Source organism: Microtus pennsylvanicus, chromosome 9 (assembly GCF_037038515.1).
Source record: "Microtus pennsylvanicus isolate mMicPen1 chromosome 9, mMicPen1.hap1, whole genome shotgun sequence".
In the NCBI taxonomy this organism is placed as follows: Eukaryota; Metazoa; Chordata; class Mammalia; order Rodentia; family Cricetidae; genus Microtus; species Microtus pennsylvanicus.
The window spans coordinates 59,810,207-59,829,155 of NC_134587.1; the positions used below are offsets into that span (position 1 = coordinate 59,810,207).

The 18,949-nt window shown below is 49.2% G+C and overlaps 1 long non-coding RNA gene across 1 annotated transcript in view; it reads left to right on the forward strand.

The window, feature by feature from the left end:
• The first annotated feature begins 9,560 nt into the window (after window positions 1-9,560).
• The window catches only part of LOC142857618 (uncharacterized), a 46,017-nt gene continuing 36,628 nt past the window's right edge, over window positions 9,561-18,949 (forward strand). Inside the window, exon 1 of the long non-coding RNA XR_012911841.1 lies at window positions 9,561-9,722. This is a non-coding gene — a long non-coding RNA (uncharacterized LOC142857618). The remainder of the gene's footprint in view (window positions 9,723-18,949) is intronic.

The following is an 18,949-nucleotide window of genomic DNA, read 5'->3' on the forward strand; positions in this document are numbered from 1 at the left end:
CGTCCCCAGCACCACGGTGTGTGGAAACCCATACAGCTCAGCTGGGTGCCCAAATCCTAGCCTGAGCATCATCCATTCTGATGGAGTCTCCCCAAGAACCAGAGTAAATAAACTTTTCAGAGCTCGTGGAAACAGGTTGAGGATCCAGGCCTTCAAGAACCCATGCTCTGGGGGCCTCTGCTGATTCTTCCGTTCCTTTCTAATGCCCAGATGAGGGGATCCTGCCTGCTGCCTTCACACCAACAAGTTCCTCTGCTCTGACAGACAAGATTTTCTGTGGCTGTGCTTTGTTTTCTTGGGGGAGGGGGGGTTCTAGAATGAACTGAGCTTGGCCAGTACCTAGAGGGAGTTAGGACACAAGGAGAGTTGATGTCAAAGATTAAAAATATTCTAGGGGATGAGGACAGACCACAAGATGACACATACCAGCCGCCAGATGCTGCTTGCCATTGTTCTCTTACTGGATATCGTTGTAAGAAATGTATTAGAGCATGGCTCAGTGGTGGAGTATGTACATATTGCCTGTGTGTGTTAGGTTCCTGGAGAGAGAGAGAGAGAGAGAGAGAGAGAGAGAGAGAGAGAGAGAGAGAGAGAGAAGGAGGGAGAGGGAGAGATTTATCCTAGGTTTCACTCTGTAATTTGAGCTTAAACATTTTAAATTATTGAAGGAAAGGTTTCAAATACAGTATCCATAGCTCATGTTTTGGGTCAGCCCTTCACACGCTAACCTAATTGCTTATTTCCAGCTACTCAAAATGGGAAAGTTTTGCCCACTATAAACAAATATTGATTATGATGACCAGTTTCATCCTCAATTATTGGCAATTAAAACATTTTTCTCTTAGGCAAGAAGTAGTTAATATTTATCCCCATGTCACACTTTCTGGACTTAAATGGAACCGCATGAATCAGAATTTCTAAGGAGCTGCCGCCACAGTCAAGGCATGCATTTTTCTGTGTAAGATGCGAGAGGCAAACATAACCGTGCACACACCAGAAACAGCTACCCGCCCATCATCATATGTCGATATAACCTAGCCGCTCAATGTCACGTCACATACGTTTTATTCAGCTAAATTACTGAAAATAAAATGTATAGTGTGGTATGGTGCCGCCATATATTGTGTACAGTTTGTACATAAAAAAGAAAGAATGATTAAAAGTCGATGAGAGAGTGTTTATAAATCTTGATTGCTTCATAATTTTAACTTTGAGCAACATTTTTATCATAATTATAGGCTTTCTTAAAGCATTTATGCAGATTGTTGTTGCTCAAAAGGGGGTTTATTCCATTTTGGTATAAACTACACTTTTTTTTTCTTTATGAAATCACTCTTTGAGTTCCTAATACCCAGGACTCTGCCAAAGCTGTAGAATTTAAGTAACAGGAGGCGCTTGCCCCACGGGGTGCAGCGTCCCTCTGTGCCGTGGCCATTTAGTGCCTGTGGACACAGGGTGAAATGGGACAGTCCCCACAGTGACAAGCACTTGACACATGGGGTACTCCTGCCCTTTTCCCACATGTTTGAGGTTGGTCTATTCCTGTACCCAGTTCACAGATTCACCCTGAAGGCTTAACTGATGACAGAATATTCCACTGAACATTATATTTGGAAAATGATCCTAGAAACAATCAACAATTGTTTTTTCACCTTGAAAAGCTGGTTACTTAACCTGCCCAGCCAGTATCCTGTCAGAATTTATACTATTGTTGAGCCCAGTGGCCACAGTGTGATGAAGATTCAGGCTGAATCACTCAGAAGCCTCAGCAATTCATAGGCTCCCATCCGGGGTGGGGTGGGAGTAAGATTTTCCCTCCGAGAATTTTCATGATTGCCACGTGGTCATCAATTTATGAAAAAGTGTGTGCGTGGGGGGGGGGATCACCAGAAACCAAACACAAACTGTGTAAAGAGGAAGCACAAAGAGGAGCTGTTCCAAAAAATTATCTAGAAGACTTCACCAAACCAATCTACACATTCTCTCCACATTCTCTAGGGACCAAGGCTGATCTTGCTCTCAGTTCCTCCATTTCATTTCAAGGCCTAGGATGATACCTGCCAAATAGCAGGTGATCCATAAATATTTATAAGGCGAATGAGTGAGTGGGTGTGAGGATGGATGGATGGAAAGATACATGGATGGAGAGAGAATGGGGGGCTATGTAGAAGGATGGATGGATAGATGGATAGAAGATAGATAGATAGATAGATAGATAGATAGATAGATAGATAGATAGGGCTATGTGGATGAATGGATAAGTAGAAGGGTAGATAGAGAGACTAATGGATATATGAACAGATGGATGAACAGATATGTAGATAGGTGGCTATGTGCATAGATGGATGGATGGATGCATGCATGGAAGGACTGGTGAGTAAATGAATAGATGGCTGTGTGGATGGATGGATGGATGGATGGATGGATGGATGGATGGATGGATGGACTGGTGAGTAGATGAATAGATGGCTGTGTGCATGGATGGATGGATGGATGGATGGATGGATGGATGGATGGATGGACTGGTGAGTAAATGAATAGATGGCTGTGTGCATGGATGGATGGATGATAGGATGATGGATGGGTGGATGATGGGTGGATGGATGGATGATGGATGGATGGGTGGGTGAATGGATGGATGGATAATGGATGGATGGATGGATGGATAATAGATGGGTGGATGGATGATGGATGGATGGGTGGGTGAATGGATGGATGGATGGATAATGGATGGATGGGTGGGTGGATGATGGAAGGATGATAGATGGATGATGGAAGGATGGGTGAACGAGAGGGAGAATGAGTAAATGGATAGATGAATGGGTGGATGGATTTTGAAAAAAGGAACAAAAACCTGAACAAATTAGGGGCTTCTATGAATAAAATATGACATGTAAATTCTTTGTATAAATTTGCATAAAGAAATAAGCCTTTATCAATAGGGTTAGTATAAACCTTAAGATACAGCCACTCTTATCTAAAACAAACAAACAAAAAGACATTGTAAATATAAGTTAGTACATAACCAGGTGCCCTATTGCTACCATGGGCAGCATATGTTTAAGTCCCCCCAAGAAAGGGAGTGCCCACTGACACATGAAGCACATGAAGACCAACCAGAGTGTCCAGTCACTGCAGACAGACACTGCCAGTGCACGGAGGAAGTCCACCCATAGCATACTGCCTGGGTGAGCCTGTGGGACCTCCCCAGAGAAGTTCCCTGTCCATTGTTTCCCAACACCGAGACCTAAAGAAGACCAGGGCATGGATGGGCAACCTGAGCACAACCCTAAGGAAAGCCTGTGTTTTCCATCAGATTGGTCCTTTGTTTCTCAAGACACTGCAGTGCCCAGTCTCTGCTTCAGGGTCAGGAAACTAAGGACTAGAGATGCTGAAGAAGGCCAACCACAACCACACAGCATGGAACAAAGCCAGGCTCTGACACAGGCTGTCTTACAAATGCCCACTCTGCCATTTCTTCATCTCTCTACAAATAAGTCAACACCTGTGGGGTTTCAGGTGATTGCAGACCCTCTGCAGTGACCTGCTTCCAGAATTTAAGTCTGGAAGACTGGTCAAGATTTTTCTCACACTAGTATCATTCTGCCTATAGTGGTAAGAAGCATAGTCAATAAGCATTAGAAATATCACATGATTGTTCTAACTTTTCTAATGGATTTGTCTTAATTATGAGTTAATTGGGCAGGTGAGATGACAGTGTGTAAAGACATCTGCCACCAAGCTTGACAACCTGAGTTCAAGCCCCAGGACCCACAAAATAGAAGAAGAGAACTGGCTCCCATAAAATGTGCCACACCACACCACACACACACACACACACACACTTAATTTGTTAATAATTTAATCAGATATAAAGGCATATGCCTGTAATCCCAGCACTTGGGATGTGGAGATAGACAGATCAGGAGTTCATAGTTATCTTTGGTTGCTTGGATAACATGAGACCCTCTCTCCAAAAGAAATTCAATTAATAATTGAGACGGGCTTTTAGTTAGCACACTATATAATTCTGTGTATCATAAATGTTGTTAACAGTGTGCTGTACTGTTTATATCACATTACATATAATATGCCTATGTCTGAGAACTCATCCTGTCGGACAGGGCTCCAGCTCTTGGCCACTGACGGTGCGTGTTCCTTTGGTGAGGTCTTTTCCCATCGTCGACACTTTGCTTCTAGCTTCAAGAACTGGAAGGAAGTGCAGTGCTGGCCCTTCCCAGCTCTGAGTCCGAGAAGGTTTTGAGTTTAATTCCTCTTCAACAGTCTCTGGGCTTGGTTCTGGTTGTATCTGGTTTGCTATATGGGTTGAGCAGGGAAAAGGAATAATAGGAAGAAGCTGTGTCCTTTGTCCAGTTGAACATGAAAGCACAGCCAGGCAGTGGTGGCACACGCCTTTAATCCTAACAGGTGGAGACAGGTGGATCTCTCTGAGTTAGAGGTCAACCTGGTCTACAGAGCAAGTTCCAGGACAGCCAAGGCTACACAGAGAAACACTGTCTAGAAAAACAAAAAAATAAACCAACAAACAGAAAACACAAAGACAGATATTCAACCAATAAGTAGGTTTGTTCCTTGTGACTCACCCCTGGATGAACTGCTCAGAAAACAGGCCCACAAGGCTGCTCAGTCTAGGAAAGCATGGCAGGTGCAGAACCAGGAATGGGAGTGCAAACTTGTGGTCTCAGCTTTGAGGATGCAGAAGACAGGAGAATCAAGAACTCAAGACCATTATTGCCCACATAGTGAATTTGAGGCTATCCTAGGATACCTGTGATCCTTTCTTTAAGAATGGGATGTGGAATGTTCGTGGAACTTACAAGTAAAGATGTTTTAAGAGGATAGAATCCATTCTGTTCTATTGCTCTGAGTAGTAAGAAAATATATCCGAAGAAGGTTGTAATTAGTTCTGACTGGAAAGGAAGGAAGGAAGCAAAGAAGGAAGAGAGGGAGGGAGGGAGGAAAGGAGGAGGCAGAGAGGGAGAAAGGAAGGAAGGGAGGAAGGGAGAGAGGGAGGAAGGAAGGAGAGTAAAGAGATACACACCCGCCCCTGCAAGAGCACACACACACACAAACACACACACATGCACACACACACACACTGAGGGGGTGTGGCCATCTTTAAGGATGCCTTTCCTCATCCTTCCTGTGTCTTCTGCAACCTTCAAGGCTCTGGCTCCAGGGTGCTAACCCTCCTAAATTTGCTGAATCCCGCTGCTGTTTAACCTGAAACCCTATGGATCTTGTACAACATCTTCACAGCATGGCCCATGGAGACACTGAGCGGAGTTACTCCCCTTCCCCCTGAAGACTTCGTCCTTCATACATAAGAGTGTATCTAACGAAGATCTATTCCTGTCCAGGTTTGCCCTGTGTCAGGCTTAGATGTTCTCACTGCTGCTACTAACCAGGGATGCCTGCTGAAGGGGACCCCTGTCCTGTTTCTACCTCTCCTTCCAGGAAAGCAATGTGCTGTGGGAGACATGTGATCAAGATCTCAGGCAGAAGGTGAAAGCGTGTGCCATGGGTACACTCAGAATTAATTAGTCCTATGGACCCAAGGAAACTGCTTTTTAAAGAACCTTATCTATCAGCCAGGTGTGATGGTGCACACCTTTAATCTCAGGTGGCAGAGGCACGGGGATCTCTGAGTTTGAGGTCAGTCTGGTCTGCAGAGTGAGTTCCAGAACAGAGAAACGGTGTCTCAAAAAAATTAACAATAAAAAATTCTTACAGGTCTGCTTTCTCTTTTCTATTAAAACATCATTAAAGCCAATGGCACCGAGAGGCGAGGGGCATGGGCCAGAGTAATGCTCTGTATGCTAGGGAAGGAGGGGTGAGCCATGCTCTTCTTGCAGTCCCTTGAAAAGACCATAGGGACCAGGAAGGCCTGTGTCAGCTGTGTGTCATTCATCTGGCACAAGAAGGAACAGGTCTCTGCCGATCTGAGAGTCAGAAAGTTACACCGCCAGGGCTCTGATCACTGTTCATTGCAAAGCAGACACTGACTGCACAATGAGGCCGATTTTCTGGAGGGAAGCCCTGAACTCCTAAATCTTCTTAGGCCATATTGTGTACAGCCTAAAATGTTTACCCCCCCTTCAAACTCCATGTGTAAATTCAACAAAACAAAACGAGGAGCTAACAGGTCAAGGGGACAAAGGAAGGGACAATACATGCCAAGTGCAAAACTACAGGACTCTACCTATCAATAATCATCTTGTGTCATGAATCATCTTGTGTCATGATCACATGGCTTGGGGCCCGGGTCTGTAAGGGGTGGCTGGCATCCCGTGTACAAGCTGCACTTCACCAGGAGGAGATGGATTGGACAGATTTTTCAGGAAAAGCACAGCCTTATTAGTCAAGTTCTCACTGCTGAATAATCCTCTTCTGATGGAGGAGAAAGTGTAGACACCCTCACCCATGAACCAAGTTCAAGTACTAGAAGCCCCAGTGGAGAAATACAAACGCCACAGGGTTCCCCTCCAGCTGCTTTCTCTATGCAACCTCACTTAATGTCTGGCTGGCCCTTCAGACCTTAAGAGGAGGATCCTTGTAAGACAGGAACAGATAGGACGGCCTCTGGGAACCTAAACAAAGATGTTCTCTCTCGAATCTCCGCCTTGAATTCGGAATGTCGCCTCTTTTGGTTCCTTCTGTCTTCCATGGCAGTAGACAAAACCGGGTCCGCCAGTAACACTAATGCAGGCACTCTGCGCTAGGCTCCAGACCTCCTTGGCTCAGACTTAGGGTGGCCATAGATTTGCTGTGGACCCTGCCTCAACCACAGGCCTTTTTGAGATTTCGGCAGGCCCACTCTCCCTCTGAAAGCCGAGAAAGGCTTGCTGCAGCGGCCAAGGAAAGCGCGTGGGCACCAGGCTCTCTGCAGTGTCCATTCGGATTCGCAAAGAGCAGCCAAGGTCTGCAGAACCGGAACTGGGGACTACACAGGGAAGCGAGGGAGAGGCATACCATCTGATCACCCCCAGAACCTGCAAAACTGGTTGACCCTAGGCTTCTCCCCTTTTAGCACCGGAGAGGCAAGTCCTGGTTTGAACAGACTTCCGAAGTTGTTCTGTCCAGTGCCTAGGACCAGGCTGTGACTCCCAGGATCCTGCATCTTCTCTGCACTGGTGTGCACAACCAGTTCCCCGTGATGTGGGTTAAACTCCACTTCACAACCCCCATTGATACGGGTTTGACATCTGTTTGCCAGAGTGTTTTGCACTTAGGCTAACACCCACTATTAAATGACAAAACTGTGGCAGCTTGTCAAAGCCAGCTGACTGGCAGCTGCTCCGCTTACAAAAACCATTCAAATATTTGCAGGTTCTGAGGCTTTATGCGCTGTTGTACCCAATCTTTCAGTGATTTAACATGTAAAATATAAGTCAAAGTTTTAAATCTGGATTCCAAAATGTTTCCATTTTCCATACAAAAGGAAAGAGCTTCCCGTGTCTGCTGGAATGGCTCCAACTCCGAAGAATCTCCGCATTTCCTGCCCCCAGATTCCTGCACAAACTCGGGTTTTAAAAAAACAGCCAGGACCAAAGTCCCTCTCCCTGGTGTTACCGACATTTGGAATAACTGAGCTAAATTACTTTAAACTCCAAGGGTTTCTTAGAGGTGGATTGGGGGGAAAAAAAAGGCTTCCCCAAGGAACTCCACCACCGGCTTTTTCCTCCTTCTCTGTCAGACCAAGGAGTCTGGTGCAGGGAAGCCTTTCTACCAGGGCAAGTGTTCCTAGGCAGCACGTCAATCTTCGGCGATTCCCAGAACACTAAGTCCTGAATTGCGCTTCGAAACCTCTCAGTCCGATTAAGAAATAATTTACACATGACAAAGTGCTTGCCTAGATTAAGATCCATGGAGGGAAAGTCATGTGGGTTTTTGTCTCCGAGATTAGAGCCAGTCACGGTTCTGCTGAAAACCTCAGCTGACAGCAGTGGGGGGAGGGGGAGAGGCATACGTGTGTCCACAGGAGAAGTACACACCCACAGCACCCCGATGGGGTGAGCAAACGCTTGATACGGTCACGTGTGCTGTGTTTGTACATTTCTTTTTAACATTAGCATATTTTCTTAGGTTGTCAGGGAATTGTAAATTCTTTGGGCAGAACTTGGGGTCATCCCCTTAAGAAAAAAAAAAGTTTGCTTTTGAGACGTCTCCAGGTGCCACCGAGTGTGTAGGTCTTAAGTCCAAAGTGCTGACATCTTCCCATAGTTGGTGACCTAATGGGAGAGGGAGACCGGGTAGCGGAGAGAAACTGGAAGCGAAACTTGAGCGGCGGCAACCCGGCGCCTTCTCAGTGGTTCTCTCCGGCACTACTCCCGGGCTCCCGGGGCCACAAGGCCATACTTCGCAATGGGCTGGCGGGCAGCTTCAGCCTTACAGCAAAGACTGGGTACAGGGACCCGCCATGAGAGGGAGTGACAGAATATTGGGAGGGAGGGTGGGTACTCCGCTGCAAACTCGCTGGCCTCGCTGCCTGTGGCGACAGCTTCGGAGCAGCTACTCCGGGCTCCTTCCCGCCGTGCTCACCGGGACACCAGACTCCAGTCCGGGCGACTTTTTTTTTTTTAAAAAAACAAAAAAAAAAAAAAACCTGAAGAGCTTTGTGTCCACCCATTAATCTTTAGACACCGGCTTTCGTTCTGTTGCTCCCCTTGGTAGAGGGAGCAGCACTGGAGGGAGGGGGGGTTGAGGAGCGCGGGTGTGTGTGGGGGGGTGCTGCCCTCGCTGCTCCGGGGGAGGCCTGGCTCGGCGCCCACGGTCAAGGTATCCCCTGGGTGAGACAACAAAGCTCCAGCCCGGAACAGAGCCGAGAGAGCCCACAGTGAGATCGCGGAGGGGGCGGAGGGGGTGCGCCGTTCAGATCCCTCTCAATGACCGCGCTGACTCAGGAGTACCGATGGGGGCGTCCCCCCCCCCACGAGAGGTAGGGAAAGCCGGGAGAGCCGCTCCAGGTGAAAGTCGCCGCTCGTGGGATGCCACAAGTGACAGCTGACGACGGGCGGGGCAGGGGGGAGTGCGATCGCCCCTGGGGGAAGGTACGGGATCCCTGCGGTCTCAGGGTCTCGAACCTCTGCCGTCGGGCCGGCGGGAGGGGCTGCAGGCGAGGGCGAATGGGGGAGCGGCGGGGACCCGGCTGGGGAGCGGCTAGAAGAGGGCGAGCGGCGGCTCCACCTCCCCGCTCGCCTCGGCGTCCCAGCTGCTAGCGAAGCAACGGCTCCCTTCTATTCACTGCCGAGCAGGAACAAAAACGCGGCTATTTATTAGAATACTTGTTTGGTATTGTTCAGTGCCACACAAAAGGCGCTTCATTATGTGGCGGGATCCCCCTTTTCCAGAGAGAAACAATAACCTGAAATTGTCTTGCGAGTCTTTTCTATCAATAATAAATTTCATTTTCTTGTCTCTCTCGCCTGCAGTGTGTGCGTCTGCGAGTGTGTGTGCCGAGCGAGGAGCGAGGAGCTTGTGCTAGCGAGTGTGCGAGCGGGGGTGAGCGTGTGAGTGTGCGTGCGCGTGGCGCGGGCGCCATCGCCGCCAGGAGCTTGGCCGGGCCGGGGTCCGCGGGTTTCAGCGCGTGCGCTTGGGCCTGCGGGGCGCCCCGGTCCCACGCGGCCCGCAACCAGGCAGGGCTGCGGAGGTACAGGCCGGCCAAGCGGTGCGGACCCGCCGGGCTGCAGGAAGAACTAACTGTAAGTGTGTCTCGAACTCGCGCGCGCGGGAGCTTCACCAACCGAGGAGGGACAGGCGGCGGGCGAGGAGCGGGAGGGGAGCCGGTCACCGCGGAACCTTTCCGAGAGGATATGCTAGGTGCTCGCAGCCTTCTGGCCTCAACGCTGAGCGGCCCCGTGAGGCGGTGACCTTCGCAAGCGGTCTCGTGGGTTTACTGGTCATTTTCTTATCTGTGAGTTCACTACTCTGCTGCTCCTCAGCCTTTTGGATTGGCCACCGCCCAACTGTCCCAAGCCATATGTAGGTAGATCGCCCTTAGGAGCCGAGGTGGAGGGAGGTCCAGACAGTGGCCTTGGGGGCAAGATTTAGTGGATGTTGGTGCCCCTACCACTGGGGTCGTCTGTCCTTGCCACGCCCCCGGCCCTGCCAAGACCAGGCTGGCGGCTCTGTGCCACCACTTTAGGCAGCGCCAAGAACTTAACCCACGGGTTGAAAATAACCTTCTAAAAATTAACATGTTGAAGCGCGTGCCACTTGGTGAGAGGTGTTTTGGGCAAAGAATCAATTTAACTTTGACTGACCGACAGACTTGACTGTATTAATTCTGTTACTAAAAGAAAATCAATCATCCGGGAGCCCTCGACACTCAGAGAGAGCCTTTGGACCGGGTGCCTGCCCAGTAGCTGCTTTGGCGCGGTGGAAGTCGCGCCGACTAGAGGAGGACTCCTGGAGAGCGATCCTGAGTACGCACAGCTGAGGGGGCCGCCCTAGGTAGGGGTAACCGGGACCCAAAGACCCTGCCTGGGTAGTGGGTCCTCCCTCGTCAAGCAAAAGCGCACCGTTCGGCTTTGGGTTGAACTTGTTGGGCGCACTCAGAAGTCTCCAGGCCCTAGTTGGCTACCCTCATCTGCCCCCTCTTTTGCCCATTTCGACTAGCCAGCGAGTGGAGTATGCCGCGACTTTCAGAGGTGAGATGAATTTTCGGCGTGGCCTAGATTCGATGAACAAGGCGGGGCAGAGCCTGCAGCATCGACCTAGGCAGAGACCAGACAGGCCGCCGCTGCTGGCAGGAAACAGGTGTTTGAACGCGATAGAGGCCTCTAGTCAATTAACCCATTAAAAGCTCGCTTTGTGCCATTGATTTCCTGCAGTGCAGAGGGGCCCGGCTTTCTGGACGCGCCTTTGTGAGAAGCTGGCCTTAGAAGGGGGCTGCATTCACGGCACCCTAGTAGGTTCAGAGGAACCCCAGGAACACTCCCCTCCTCAGTGGCTTGGGCTGGAGCCGGAGGAGTCCTGCTTGGTCCTCAGTAGTCTTATCCCCTGCAGCCTGGTGGGTGGATGCCACTGGTAGCAGAGTGGAAACCGCGGACATCGGCCACAGGCCAAGTCGAACTGGGCTGTGAATACCGCCTACGGTCAAGTTCAGAATCCTGAGGAGAGGGGAATTGCCCCTCTTCCCTGGACTCTGTCAGGTTTCCTTGCATATGAGATTTTGAGTGGAGCAAGGGTGGCTCTACCTGAACAAGGACTCCCATGGGGGATGTTCAGGTGCCCAGTGAAGTTGAACAGAAAGTCACCAGGTGGCTTCCTGCTGGGTCCTAGTAAAAGAGATAGAGCCAAAGACTTAGACACTGAGTAAGGGGCTGGAAAGAGGGACTGAGATGGAAGGAGGTGACCTTCAGGATTTCCTATCTTCACTTGCTCCTCCCAGCAATGAACCCAACCCTGCAGGGGTATTGAGAGAGAATACTCCCGTGGCTGACTGAGCAGAGAATCAACAGGCGCAGCCCCCTGGGGGGGGTGTCCAGTCTGCCCTCCAGAAGTCATGTCTGGGCATTCTGAGTTACAAGCACAATTTGAGAAAACGAAAGGATGAAAAGAGCTGGAGTCCAGACACCCCTCTCCTGTTGCCTGCTAGGATTCTTTGTCTTTCTGAAATTCAAATTCAGCGCCTGACCCAGGTGGCCAGTCCCTGAGGGAGAGAGGAGTCATTTTGGGGAGACAGTGAGGGGTACTGATTTTAGCTCTTAGCCAATTTTATAGTAACCTCATCTCTTTTCCCCTCCACTCCTAAGGGAAGATTTAGGACTCAAAGACCACCTGAAACCCTACATGCCCCCCCACCGCCCCTGTGCCTTTGGACCTCCTTCCCCAAAAGGTCTAGAGTCCTGGGCCCCCAGAAGGTGGGCCATGATCTTTTTCCAACCCCCCTGTCCGGAGAGTGTTGCCCCCAAAAGCCCCTGTGCACACACAGTCAGTCAACTGGCCTCTCTCTCTCCAACCCCAGAGAAATCTGATTTCTGCTGGAGAACCAGCTGGTTTGTATCTTTGCAAGGGAAGATGAATGGCGTTCAGATGGGGCCAAGGGGTCCTCCATTAGCCCCTCACAGGGCCGCGAAGTTCTCCCCACAGCCTGGAGATATCTGCAGACCCCCTTTTCCTGTTAGCTACTTTCTGAAGTAAAGCGGGGCATATGACTGAAAGGGCTTGAAATTGTGTCAGAGTGATGTTTTAATCTCACTGAAAAGTGTATTAAAGGACAAGATGTGATTTATGTGAGCCGTTCCGATGAAAGGCAAGATTGGAGTGGACGGGCTTTCACTGGCGTGAACCTCGTGCCGTGTTTATATTGCAGCCTGTGCAGCTAATCTAATTTGCAATAACTGGCATGGCCTGGAAGGGAAAAAAAAAACATAGCATCTCTGATTTCACGGTATTCCTCTTCATATAAAAATTCCTTATGACTTGTCTCCTCTTGTGAGGGATGCCTTTTCTATTTGGGGGCTAATGAGAGAGAATATGAGAGAGGGCCATGCGTACTCCAAAGGCGGCTTCTTGCACACAGCCCTGGTCAGGGATGCCCTTGGGCTCTATGGGCTGAAGCATCATTTCAGATAGGATGGGATGGTTACCATTCCCACCTTCTAGTGTGTCATAACTCACCTTGCCCGCCAGTATCTCCAGGCAGCAGATACTGCAGGTTTGTCTGCTCAGCCTAAGAATTCTGGTGTTAGAGGTTTCTTTGGGAATGTCCCTTAATCAGACCCCTTCCATCCTTCCGCATTTACCCTCTGCAAATCTGTATTTGAGCAGTCGCGAAGCTCCACTGATCAGAAAAGTTTGATCTTGTGCACGAGCTTTCTATGGTCTTAGGGAAAAGCCCAGCACCCCTCCACTGGGAGGAGAGCTTTGAATTCTCATGATCACATCTAACTTAACCAGCATTCTTTATCGGGAAGACACAACATGCATTGGAAAATTACAACTTTTGCACAATGTAAAAAAGGTGTATTCAAACTGTTAATTATGGGGGGTTGAGTAAATGAAACTTTCACAGTGACCCATTTAATTTTGCAGTAATTGCTGACAAAATACGACACGGATGAATCACAATACAGTATATTTATCTTGAAGGAGAATATTGTGCTGATGTAGTTAAACCAAAGACTAAGAGAAAAATTTAAGAACGGCGGCAGAAATTTTTAAAGTACATAAAAAAAAATTACACCCTGAAAACATCTGGGTTAAAACAGCGGAAAGGCCGCTTCCTTGACTTTTCGGAAAAGCGCAACCAAATTACAGAGGCGTTTGCGCCTCTCCTCAAAGCCCGAGGCTCACCACAGCCCACCTCTAAGCAGGGTCAGATTCCGATTAGCAGCTTGAGCACAGATTTTGAGTGTGGTAGAAATCTAAAGGCAAAAGAGGGTGGCAAGGAAAGTCGGTCCCAGCGCAACTGAAGGCGGCACCTCAGAGAAGCCGGTTGGAGCGCCGTGGCAGGTTGACCCTGAGACAGCATCTAGTCCAGGCCCTACTTGGCAGAGAGAATGAGAAGGGAGAGGAGGGGGTCACCCTGGCACAATTTGCTTCCCGCAGGCGAGTCCAAACGGATTTTTTTCTTTCCCGTTCTTTTGTAGGAAGGGAAGCTGGCCCACACCCTCTAATTGCTAACCTTCTTCTGCAGCCCAAGGCCAAGCAACCGGTTCAGCCAAGGGCAAGGGGCACAAGATTGGGCACAAGCCTGGGTACCCACTAGATCTGCCCTTTCTCTGTCGGCATTGACACAGGAATGCCAACAGTCTGCAATACCACCAGAGCCTGGCGCACCCAAGGTGCACATAGAGAACCGCGTGGGTAGAGCTGTTCTCTGCAGAGTGCCAGGGGCGCTGTGCTGTGGACGCCCAGGCGGCACTTGCGATGGGTCGGAGCCATGGTCATCGTTAGCGCTTTCAAAGGGCACTAGATGGAAAGGCAAGTAATAGCTAGATGCTGGAGGCTCAACCCTCCGGTAGGAATGGGTTTGGGCTAAGTGGATAGATTCGGACATCTGGTGCCCAGGTGTATCAGCAAGGTAGGCCTGCTGAAATTCTTGTCAGATTTCAGGCGGCAAAAGTGGGCGCTCGGTTCCAAACCCGCGAGGCCTGGCACCCAGCAGCGGCCCAGCCCCGCTGGCATCTCGGTCGCCTCTTCCTCCAGCACCCGCAGCTCTGGGGAGAGAGGGCGCGATGCCCCCTCGGGTTCCAGGCTTTCCTCCCTCTTTCATTCATAAACCTGGTGGCTACAGACGCAGCTTGAATATTGACGTCTCTCCCCCGACTGCTCCGCCGTTAACCCAATTACAGAATTCATCAAGAACTGTGTTGAATTATCTCTTTCCATACAGTATCAGCATTAGCCTAATTAAAAGCTATAATGTCTGATATAATGATTAAATCGTTAGCTCTGCTGTAGGGAAGCAATATTTTGTTTTCCCTTCAATTAGAAGCTGATTGAGGTTTTCAGAGCAGGTCAGCTGTGAAATTTGAATTATATGTGTGAGCACTGCTCACAGGGTGAGCCCCTACTCGAAGCTCCCAGAGATTCTCCGAATGCTTCCACCCAGAGAACCAGGAGGCATGCACGCACACGCAGTGCAGCTCTGGGTTGTGTGTGCCGGTCGCCACGCTCACAGCTGGAACCGGAGCCTGGAAGCCTAGACGCGAGTACTTTATTTGCCCCTTTCCCACAGGCGCAGTTGCAGCGGCTCTCTAAACTCAGGCGCCCGTTCGGAGGAGAGGAGTCTGCTTTCTAATTGAGAGCGGCTCGGGAGAGAAGGGCTGTGAGGAATACTGGTAAAGGCGCGGGATCTCCCAAAGTTCTTCACTTGCGAGTGATTATCTTCCTTTGTCCCCTCCCCCGACTTCTCCCCTTTATCTCGATTTTGTTTCTTTCCCCCTTTTAAACAAATCAGCAACAACGAACGAACCACACAACTCTGTAACTGGGCACCTTTGGCTGTTTGCGAAGAATCCCCCAAACTAGTCCGGACTGGGCCCAGGAGATCGGCTGAGAGGGCTTGGAGACGACCCAGGAGTAGAGATGCCCTCCCCCCACCCCACCACCACCCTGACCGGGGTCAGAGGCGCACGCTAAAACTCAAACACTGAACTGGCGGGCGGCCAACCCTCAGGTGACGCTGAGATAGCCATAGCTGGGCTAGGGGCGCCTCCGCCACACAGGTGACAGTCCGAGGTGGCTCCGCGAGGACGGAGAAGGTGGTGGCGGCCAGCAGACGGCGATCGCGGCCCGCGCCGCGGCAGGGTCCACACTGACAGGCCTAGGGGCTTCGCGGTGTCCCAGAGCGCTGCCCACCACTCCTGTTGCAGGTCCCGGGATGGAGTCACAACCTCCATGCCCGCCCCTCTCGGATTTGCTCTCCTCCCACGTGGCCTATAATCTGCGCCTCCTGTTGGTGGAGGTGACCTCGGAGGCTCTTTTCCAACTTGTAGTGTTCTTTTCCCTCTCCCGAGTTTACTTTGGGGCCTCTTCCTAAACATTACTTTCTCCCTCCACAGTTCAGCCTAGAAACTGCCGGCTCGCTAGAGGTCTTCAACTATTCTCTCAGCCTTTAGAAGGTACATCAGAGCAGAGCCTGGAAGTCTTTGCCCCTGGCAGTTACCGGTAGTCGTGTCCTCTGTCCAAGTGCCCCATCAACCTTTAGACAATCTTGTTCTGAGCACGATCAGGGGATTGTCACCAGAGCAGACAGTCTGGACCTCCCATTGAATAATTTCTAGTCTTGCACGGTTCCCAAGAACCTCAGCCTACACAACTTGTTCGAAGCTTGAGACTAACGCTGAGCATAGAAATCCACATATAGATGTCTGAGAACCAGTCCTCCAAAAAAGGGAACAAGGGGTTCTGTCTACAGGGGCTCTCTGTGAGTCAAAGATTTCTCAAGAGCACAAAGGTGTGTGAAAGTACTGGTTATTCTATGCCAGGGGTTCAAGTTTAAAACCCAGGTGTTTAAAATTCAGGACTCGGTTTATTTGAAAGTCAGGGTTTTTGTGCAAAAGCTTAAACATACCATTTCCATATATACACCCTTTCATAATTCATCTATGTTCATTTACATATACAGACACAGATACATATACTACATGCATGCATCATTTCCTCTAGCAATGGGTCGACATGAATTTTCTGAGGATTGTAACCACTGGTTGGATTAAAAACTTAGTCACTTTTCTAGTCGGTCTTTGGCATTTTGAGCAATGGCACAGTGAAATTTCTGAGTTGCTGAGAGAGTAAAATTGGTCAGTCATCAGTGAAACCAATCCTTGCCTTGGATTCTGGGCTTTCTCTAGTGTTACTTGGACATAGTATAGTCAGTCTTCAAATCCTCAAGGATATAGTTTGTAGGATGGCATTAGGCTGGTGGACTGGGAGGCAGCCCCACCAAGCTGGTCGGGAGAATGGGAAGCAGACAAAAATATTTATCAAACTGGTTTTAGTCTTTTTTTTTTTGTAAGAAGAGCCATTGGGGAAAGTGAGCATAGAAGAAACAAGGAGCAGAAGCTTCCAGAAGTTGTCACTGACAGCAGTTGCAAAGCTTCTCACTGCTCATGCCAGGATAGAAGGCACAAGGAGGTCTGGCACACCATGCCCACCACCACTTAGTTGGCACAGGCTGATGCTGCCAATCTTCTGTCACTTGGCAACAAGTTACACCTGCATCTCTGATTTCCTACTTCTGCAGGTGGGCACCCATAGGGTTTTTACTGGCTTAGGCTGGCAACAGTTTATTACTAAATGGGGCTTCTGAAGTGCCGTGCCCTGAGTGACAAGCACCAACATGGTTGCCTGCAATGTGACGCCATTTACCTACTATTTAGATGTTCTGGGAAACAAGGGTAACATCCCATTTGGAAACAATGTTCAGGGCTTGGTAGAAAGAAATGAGACCATTTCAAAGTCATCTATCCAAGTTCCCCAAAGCATAAAGCATTCCTGCAAAGCTCACTGGAGTGCAGGGTGTTTATAAAATAAATTGCCCCATTGATATGGAAAATAATGTGCCAAGCTTGATTCATACAAAGCATTTTCAGGGGGTCTCTGGCTATTTAGTTTAAAATCTAAATTGAAAAGCACAGGAAAGAAATCTTTCAATTGCTAAGTGGATAATATAGTTTATAATTTGTAAACCGTTTCTTTTATTTCAGTCTTGTTGACTTCCCCTAACACAGTGGATCTCTGCACACCCATCGCCTCCTAGATTATCAAAGGAAAATGGCTCTACCAAATTCTTAAACAATATTCCTGTTCGTTTTGTTCATTTACAATGTAACTGATATTTGTAGGGAGTTCATGAAACAAATCAAAAGGTTTAATAAACTTGATTGCTGAAATAAGAAAGTAGCTGAAAAATAGTCTATAACCTAGATGCTTATAAAAATATGAAACAATGTTTCTAGCATAATTCTATATTATTTGATGAGTTTACTAGTAAGTACTGGATGGCCTGAAATGAAAGCTCAGTCGGCTTTGCTGTTGCACTGTGCTATAACAACTTGGGATTAAAATAAAATAAAAAATAAACATGTAATAATCATAGCAAGGGAGCAGTGGGGTCGGGAAATTCACAGCCTCAGCTATTTTTTGTTAACAGAAAAAAGAACAGTCACATGTTCAGCGCCCAATATACTGGAACACCCTTATTCTTGCCATTATCCTTTATCTCTGCCACAGAAGAGTCTTTGGATTACACACCGGGAGGTCTGCAGGCCAGCAGACCAGCCTAGCCCAACAGCGAGCTCTGGAGGCACCCTCTGTTCCCACCCCCACCCCACCCCGCCCCAGGACGGCGGAAGAACTTCTGCACTCTAAGGGTTTTTCTGGAAGAAGCTTTTAAATCAAATCTCCATCTTTCTCTTGGAAATGGCAGTCTGAGGTTAGGTTGGAAATCTCTTGAACATCCCAGAAGCATACTCGTTCTGAGATTCAAGAATTACAGCCGTCTGTGGTTTATGTTTTGCTCATCCCCAGAACTGGCCTTTTTTTTTTTTCACAACGTAGTAAGAAACAAAACATAACAAAAAGGCAATACTGTCACGCGATCAGAGGCACCCCTTCTAAACCCTGAGTACAGAGTTTCGAAGGCCTTTGGCAAGCAGCTTATGGGAGAATCGCTCCAGAAAGAGTGGGGTAGGTTCCTTTGCTCTTTCAATTAACTTTTTTTTTTCTATTGGAGTAACTAGATTCCAGATCTTGTTTTTTTGACCTTCGCAGGAATTCAAGAAGAAAAAGTAAATTGGGAAGAGTTTTTTACTATAACATCCTGATCCATTAAAAGACACCCCCCCCCCCGTCCCCGCAAGAAAGTTCAGGGTAGATAAGGGAGCTATGATCCCTGCACCACACAAAAGCGGCCGCACCTCCATCCAGACCCGAATTATAGATCCTGGAGCTGGAAAGGTCTTTGCTAGAGCAGGCTCTGGAGAATGTACTGAGCTCCGTGAGTGGGGGAGATTGCCTAGCTTGGAAACCAGCAGTGGTGCTTTGGGCTTAAGCTGCCCCTGGGAAGATCTCCTCTGGCACCACCGTTATTCTGCACTCTGGCTGAGTGCAAAGTGCGGCCTCTACCTCCAACTTTCCCCTTCCCTGCGGGCACAGAGTTGGCTGGCTGGGGATGGGGGGGAGGAGCTGGGTCTCCAACAAGCGCATTTAAACAGGACCCAAGGCTGTATTCCACCCCCCTCCACACTCCCCGCCTCCCCCGACAGCGATTCTTTCTTCCTCTAGGTTTTCAACCCAATCGTTAATCATTCGAAGCGCGAGGGCGGGGAGAGGAGAAGGGGGCGAGCTCCGAGTTCGCCGCCGTCGCCGCCGCCGCGCGCGCTCAGGAAGCAGTGTGGCTGTGACCCCGCCCCCCCGCGCCCCCTTTTCCCCCTCCTTCCTGCCCTTGCTCCCCCCCTCCTTCTCTTCCACCTCC